Consider the following 8234-nt stretch of genomic DNA (forward strand, 5'->3'; position numbering starts at 1 on the left):
AACTTTGTTAAAACTTTTTTCTTTCACATTTTCCAATTTTTCAGATGCTTAATGGCCATTGTACTGCTTGCTCAACTTCAACTTTGTGTGTGTGTGTGTGTGTGTGTGTGTGTGTGTGTGTGTGTGTGTGTGTGTGTGTGTGTGTGTGTGAAGGAAGGTGAACCAATACACTTTTGTTATCGCCGTGTATATGCGTGTGTGTGTGGGGGTGGGGGTCGGTGGTGGGTGTGTGCCTCGGGCCACACATCTCACCTCTGCTGGTTGCGAGGCCCTCCTTGAGTAAACACGTATGCACAGCTCAGTGGAAAGCAGGAAGGAAGGAAGGACGCCAGGGAGGGAGGAAAGTGTCGTAGATCCATCACGCACCACAGCCGCACAAAAAACTCGAGGAAAGCCTGACAAAGCGATCGGTACGAAATCCGAAGCAATGTTTCCCATTCAAAAGAACACAGTCGGAAGAAGGCGAGAAAGCGGAGCAGTTTTCGTCCTTTTGAATTTGTGGCAACAATTTCCCCGCATTTTATTTGCTCCTATGTTGGCTTATTTGTTAGTGGGGGTTTTTTGGGGGGTTTTTGCAGAGAAACCAAGAGCACGTGTAAAATCTGAGACAAGACATTGACAATATAAAAAACAAATTGTACAAAAAGTGTAGCATACAAAACTTGAGGTTCCACTGTATTTTTAACAACTTGTGCGGTTTTGCTTTCAATGAAAATTGATTTTCAGTGTCCATCCATCCGTTTTCTTGAATATTTACCCTCCTGAAGATGAGCTAACTTTTTTCGTGAGAGCCAGGCAACACACACTCTGGACTGGACCGCTTGCCAACCACATATTAACAAGTCGCCGTTCATATTCACCCCTCCAGACAATATAAGCAAGCGAAAATTGCGAGGAGAACAGCAAGTGAAGCTAGCCGGCATGTTTTGGGAGAAACAGGCAAACTCCACACAAGAAGGCCAGAGACCGAGGTTCATCTTGAACAATAACTCAGTCAAACAGAGATTTATTATTGTTATGCTTACTATTCTTGCTTTATTTATAGCTGTTATTATTATTGTTTCCATGCAAAGATTAGAAAGACAAACGTGAACACCTCAATAAGTCCTGAGAAGATCTCCTCCCTGGATGCCGGCCCCCCCTTCCATGTAAACCATGTGTCCTGAGAGAATCTGGGGGGGGGGGGGGGGGGGGTAGTCATAATGGTCCATCCGGGAATGAATGTGGAAATGGATGTAAAAGCAGATGCATTAACTCTACTTCCACACAAAGTATGCAAAGGGGAGGCCCAACGAGTAAGCTGAACCCCCTGAGGGGTAAGGAATGGGGGGGTGTACAGTTGTTGTCCGGGCCCTGTCTATCAACCTTGTTAATCAAAACCACTTCCACTCTGATGACTACAGTACTGCTCTGAAATGTATACGTCAAGAACTATTTCTTCTAAAGTTCACTTGCAAATGGATGAGACCCTGGAAGCCCCTGCTTCGATACAGGGCGTTTCTAGTTTGATACAGTTACTGGTCTGGAGGTCCTAGTCCTGGTCTCCACCATGATACTGGTACTTTTTCCTCCTACTCATGATTAAATTGTCTCGACATACAGTAGATGCTGCAGTTACCTCATAGTTGAGAGGTCAGGTGTTTGATTCCGGACCTGCTCTTCCTGTGTGGAGTCTACGTGTTCTCGCTGTCCCTACGTGGGTTTTCTCCGGGTACTCCAGTTTACTCCCACAGTCCTAAAACATGCATGGTAGCTTGATTGAATGCTCCAAATTATCCCTAGTTGTGAGTGTGAGCGCGAATGCTTGTTTGGCAATGTGTGCCCTGTGAGTGGCTGCCAACCAGTTCAGGTTGTGTTGCCCGAAGACAGATGCTGATACATTAAAATACTGCTCAAATCCAGTTATAAGTTCCTATTCGGGCTATCTGATCCAATCTTAAATAGTTTTTAGTTCATATGTCCAAGGCTTGACTTCCTGATTCTCTATGATAAGATACAGTTACTGGTTCAGAACTCCCAGCACCAGTCCTGGGTGATTTTTTAAAAATACTCATCAGATGCACTATCCGGCCTAAATGTCCTGCTCACTAGTAGGTCCTTGTCCTTGCCTACCCAAACCCTGAAGATAAAAAGACAGTGACCTGTCAAAGCAGCAGAGGTTATGTAAACGTACTTTAAATGCTGTTGCTAAACTAACGTTCACCTAAACTACATTAACATAAGCTAATATTAGTGCTAAAGGTATGTGGCTAAATGGTGTTTAAAAACAAAGGGCCGTTACCAGACATGCTAGCAAGCCGTGACGGCGTCTAGAAGCCAGTGGCTAATTAGCATTTCTATTACCCCTCAGAGCCGAGACATCCTAACAGTAAAAATGGCTGCACGAGCACAAGTGTGGAAGATTAATGAGAAACATTAGCATGTCCGAGTAGCATGTCCGATTAGCGTGATGCCACATGTCAAGATGGAGCTGATAAAAGGCCATCACGAGCCTCGTGAAAGAATCCATATCCTTTGTTTTCTTCCGCAGTCAAATCATGTTAGCCGATTGGGAATAACTTCAACTTCATCAGGGCATTTCTATTTTTTTTCGTTAGCAGGATTATACCGAAAAAAGACACTAAATTTGTAGTATGGACGTGGTTTTGACTTTGTTTTCGATAGAGACTTCTACTACTGCTCAGTAAGTTGCCGTCATAGTCGTCATTCTTTACAGACAACAAAGAACATATCCCTTTAAGTATTATATTGTCTGTCTAGACCTTGTTTGACCAAATGTGGTCAAGTAGCCGTTGCTTAACAGGTTGTAAAACAACAGCTACTGATGCTAGCAGTTAGCATATCAGTGGTATTTTCCATTATGTTAGCATTGAGCTAGTGAGGGGCCATTGTTAAGGCAACATCTTAGGTTGTTTTTAAGACATGATGTGAAAATTTTGGGAGTGCCAATAACCAGCTTGAAGCCTCTTTTTCAATACTGTATTTGCCAAACTGCTGCTTCTGGCAAAGTCAAGCAAATTTGCGCTAGGAAGTCAAAGCCACAAAAATAGGGTGAAATGGTGGCTCACATCCCACAAAAGTAGTTGCTGAAGTGGCTAGAAATTTGGCCAACATTGACTGCAACGATGAAGTAGAAGATCCTCTCTGTTTTCACCCACGTAGGTTAGTGTAAGCAGTGCACATCAGCGGGGGCGCAGTTTGAAGCGGGACACCACCCCCCCAAAAAAAAAAAAATCGGATCAGAATGAAAATTGTCTTCCCGTAACAAAAACTCTGAATAGTGAGAAACGTCATGCTGAGGCCAAACACTCCTTTGGCAAACATGCTAGCAGGCGGGCTAACAAGGCTAATTGGCAGTGCGATGCGTTTGGGCCCGTCTGACAAAACAACCTCGGCGCCATTTGAAGCCCACCAATCCAATTACAAGTGTGAATGACTTTAATTAGTCCTTATCTGCCTAGCAAGCGCTAGTTTGTTTTCTTTTGGGTGGGGTTGGCAAACTCTTTAACATACACACACAAACACACGCAGGGTGGGCTACGTCGCAGTAATCATCTGCCCAGCGTGCGACTAATCAAACGATTTGCACTGAAGTTAAGACAAACGCCAAACTCCTTTTGCAAGGAGACCACCCCCTGCAGTGGGCTAACAAGACCATATTAACCTCTCTCTCACACACACACACACACACACACATACGCACGTGCGTTAGTCATCTTAACACCAAAATCAGCTCTCTTGTGGCCTCATACTTCATCAAAATAAATAAAAGACAATTAAAAATCTTATCTTTGAAAGCACTCCCAATACAAATGTGTGTGATTATAGGGGTGTTCACACAGCACACATTTGCATCGGTGCTGCACCGATGTATTTTGTTGCGATATATCTTACACCGGTGTAAATTTTGCGGAGCGTTCACACGTAAAAAGAAGCTGCTTACTAAAGAGAAGCGCGTTAACCCCGGTGCAGCCCCACTTGCGTTCACACGGCAGTTTCTGCGGCCGTACGATACGAAATAAAACATGCTTCCTTTTCCCCGCCTTGTTTGTGACATATCGAAAAACCATGGTTTATACTTCTCCAGACAAATCAACGCCGTGGTCCATCAGACACCGTAGAAGGATGAGAGAGAGAGAAAAGAAAGAAGTGCAAAATACCCAGGACGCAAGTTATGCAATACCCGTATGTCATCAACTCTTCTCATGCGTAGCGAGTCTACCCCTGTAGCGTTCACACGTCCCATTTTATATCGGTGCTGCCCCGCACACGAGCATTTACTCCGGAGTAAATTTTTAAACCACCTCCTGAGCAGGGTTAAATTTGCTCCGGTTGTAGCTGTGTTCAGGGGCTACACCGGTGTAACTTTGTACATGTGAACGCTCTATGGGGGGCAGCCCCGGTGCAACACCGGAGTAAAAGTTGCCGTGTGAACACCCCTTCTGTGACAAAAGCCATCATGGTGTTTTTCTTTTTATTCAGAAGCTGCAGTCAAGAGCAGTGACATTGAGGATGCTGGCATTTTCTATATTCTGTCTGCTGCCTGAACACCCCGTATGGCCTCTTGTTTTTCCAACAAGGCCACTTGCATTTAGGACACATATTTGGTACAATTCCCACACTATTCATTGGAATAGTGTCCCAATTCATTGGGACACTATCCCATGTTAATCCACAAAAGATGTGTTGACAAAGATAAGTTTGTGTTTTTCCCCACATTCCATGTGCTCCCTGAACACATTGTATGTGTTAGCTTGTTGCCGAACAAGTTTTGGCCACTGTATTAAGGTACACAATGTTACATGACGATAACATGCAGTCTTTACAATGATCATGTCTTCCATTCATTCTGGTCCCTTGAATGCCTTGTACAAAATGAATTTCCAGTGGATTTTTTTTTTAACTTCTTTAAAACGTGACTCTTTCTTTGAAATATACTTTCTCAAAACAGTGTTCATGTGTTGGTGGGGGGTAGAGGGGGAATACTTCATTATATTTCTCAAAATCAATGATTTTGGGGGAAAGATGGGTTTTTTAGCACGTGAATTTTTTTTCAAAACATTGGGAAAAAAATACATTTGGTCTATATATATAAAGAAGATAGAAAAGAAAAAGAAGAAATAAAGATAAAATAAATAAAAAAAATATAGATTTATTGTTGTTTTATTTCCTAAAAATATCATTTGTAATCGTTTTTTAAATGATTTTTAATCTAGGACTTTTTTTCCTGAAAAAAGACTACATTTTAAAGACAAAAACTTATCAACCTTCTAACAGTAATACATATTAAAATGATATTAAAGAGAATTAAATTAGAAATAAATGAAGAATAGTAATCAGTCTTTAAATATCATGACATGTGATCACATAAATTTATTTAACTTAATCGTATATCATAAAGATCATGAAAATATATGAAGCAAACAAGACATTTGTACAACACTAAATATAAGGAAAGACAAACTCACTAACAAAAAAAAAGTAAACAAAATAAGGTCACTGGTGAACTTTTAGTATTCGGATTTTTTTGTTCTGATTTATGTTGGTCAAGACCTCATTTCTACATTTTCAGCACGTCGCTCTCTTATTTTTGCTCTTGAACTCATTACTATACTGTTGACTTTGCTAATGACATTCCTCGCTAATGGCCCGATTGTATTCAAGATGTGTGCGTGTGTGTATTGGAGCGCCAAAGCTCTTTTGAGTTTGATTGACGTGGCCGGGACCCTCCTAGGGGGGGGCGTCGCCTCCTCTCGCCTTAGCCTATAAAAAGCTGTAGCCCGCCCACCGAGCGACACATCGCGCAACCTAACGAACACGCACTCGCATACGCGAGAACGCAAGAAGCGGGAGCTCGCAGGCATGACCCGATGCGGTTCTCGGGTGGACTGAGGCGCGTCCATCCGGCCATGTCCCGGGGCGCGCTGTTCCTGTGCCTCTTCACGCTGGCCGTTCACCGCTCGCGTTGCTGGGGCGCCAAACCCCTGCAGTGTCAGGAGATCTCGGTGCCCATGTGCAAGGGCATCGGCTACAACCACACTTACATGCCCAACCAGTTCCACCACGACACACAGGACGAAGCCGGCCTGGAAGTGCACCAGTTCCTGGCGCTCGTGGAGATCAAGTGCTCGGCGGACCTGCGCTTCTTCCTGTGCAGCATGTACACGCCCATCTGCCTGGAGGACTACAAGAAGCCCCTGCCTCCTTGCCGGAGCGTGTGCGAGCGCGCTAGAGCCGGCTGCGCGCCCCTCATGAGGCAGTTCGGCTTCCCCTGGCCGGACCGCATGAGGTGCGAGCTGCTCCCGGAGCAGGGCCAGCAGGACCGGCTGTGCATGGACTACAACCAGGACCCGAGTCAGAGCACCGGGGCGTCCACGGGCGCCGGCGCGGCCACTAGCGCCGCGCCGCCCACCAAGCGCCCGCCTCTCAAGCCCTGGAAGAAGGGGGGCCACAAGCACCACACGCCGCTCGTGGTGCAGGCGGCGGCCCCGGCGCCCAAGTGCCCGCCGCCGGCCGACTGCGCCGCGTCCGCGTCCTGCCACAGCCCTTTCTTCAGCGCCGAGGAGCGCGCCTTTACCGCCTTCTGGATCGGTCTGTGGGCGGCGCTGTGCTTCGCGTCCACGCTGATCACCGTGGCCACCTTCCTGGTCGACATGGAGCGCTTCAAGTACCCCGAGCGGCCCATCATCTTCTTAGCCGCCTGCTACCTGTGCGTATCGGCCGGCTACCTGCTGCGGCTAGCGGCGGGTCACGAGCGGGTGGCGTGCACGCGCCAGCACGGCGTCGAGCACGCGCAGCAGGCCAGCGCCGGCCCCGCGCTCTGCACGCTGGTCTTCCTCCTCGTTTACTTTTTCGGCATGGCCGCCTCCATCTGGTGGGTCATCCTGTCCCTGGCTTGGTTCCTCGCCGCCGCGCTCAAGTGGGGCAACGAGGCCATCGCGGGCTACGCGTCCTACTTCCACCTGGCCGCCTGGCTCCTCCCCAGCATGAAAACCATCGCCGCGCTGGCGCTCGGATCCGTGGACGGGGACCCGGTGGCGGGCATCTGCTACGTGGGCAACCGTAACCTAGACAACCTGCGCGGCTTCGTCCTCGCGCCCCTCGTGGTCTACCTGCTGGTGGGCTCCATGTTCCTGCTGGCCGGCTTCGTGTCTCTCTTCCGCATTCGGCGCGTCATCCGTCGCCAGGGTGGCGGCGGCGCGGCCAAGGCGGACAAGCTGCAGCGGCTCATGGTTCGGATCGGGGTGTTCACGGTGCTTTACACGGTACCGGCCGCCGTCATCGCGGCGTGCTACTTCTATGAGCAGCACAACCGGCAAGCGTGGGAAGCGGGCTACAGATGCGGGTGTCCCCCCTCCGCCGCAGACGGCGCCGACGCTCGCCCCCCGCGGCCGGAGTACGCCGTGTTCATGCTCAAGTACTTCATGGGGCTGCTGGGGGGCATCACGTCCGGCGTGTGGGTGTGGTCCGGGAAAACCCTGGATTCGTGGAGGACGTGGTGCACGCGATGCTGTTGGAAGAGCAAGACGACGTCGTCGGCGGGAGGGGGGTCCATGTACAGCGACGTCAGCACCGGCCTCACCTGGAGGTCCGGGACCGGGAGCTTGGTGTCGTTCCCCAAGCAGGTGCCTCTGTCTCGGGTGTGAGGTGGTGGGACGCTCACTGAGGGGGGGACACCGACCTGCTCTTTCGTCCTGATGACGCCATCGGGGTCACTCGGGTCCACGTTGCCTTAAAACGGACTCATTACGGGTTTGCGTCGCGCATAAATGGGGGTATTTATCTAATTATAATGTACAGATCATGTAATTATGTATAATTGTCACTTTGATAGAAGAGTTTATTTTGAATAAACAAAAACATTTGAATTGAAGTTTGATGCAGACTTCTGCTCATTTTCGTAGACTGTAGAATGGTTGACCATCACATTCGATGTGCTTGCAAGACAATGACGATTACGTTCACTTGCGATGGACAGAGGTTTTTATATCACTTTTAGTTTATTATGGTGATTTGAAAAAAATAAGACTATTTTCAAGTCTATTATATCAAACATCGTGAAATGTATTTGACAGTGCTAATCAAACTACGAATTGTGAGCTTTAAAAAGTCCGAATTATTATTATATAAGTGGCCAGTGATAGTCACTTTTTGTTGAATTATTAGCCTACCATCAAATTTGACTCATTTTAGTTTCATTAAAATATTAAAAGTGGTCCTAAACCAGTCACCAC

At 47.5% G+C, this 8234-nt stretch overlaps 1 pseudogene; it reads left to right on the forward strand.

Moving 5' to 3' along the window:
- Positions 1–5811: 5811 nt before the first annotated feature.
- On the forward strand, positions 5812–7873 carry LOC147194611 (frizzled-8 pseudogene; annotated as a pseudogene).
- The last annotated feature ends 361 nt before the right edge of the window (positions 7874–8234 follow it).

This window comes from Hippocampus guttulatus, chromosome 14 (assembly GCF_054856545.1).
Source record: "Hippocampus guttulatus isolate MCC_2025c chromosome 14, RoL_Hgut_1.0, whole genome shotgun sequence".
Lineage (NCBI taxonomy): Eukaryota > Metazoa > Chordata > Actinopteri > Syngnathiformes > Syngnathidae > Hippocampus > Hippocampus guttulatus.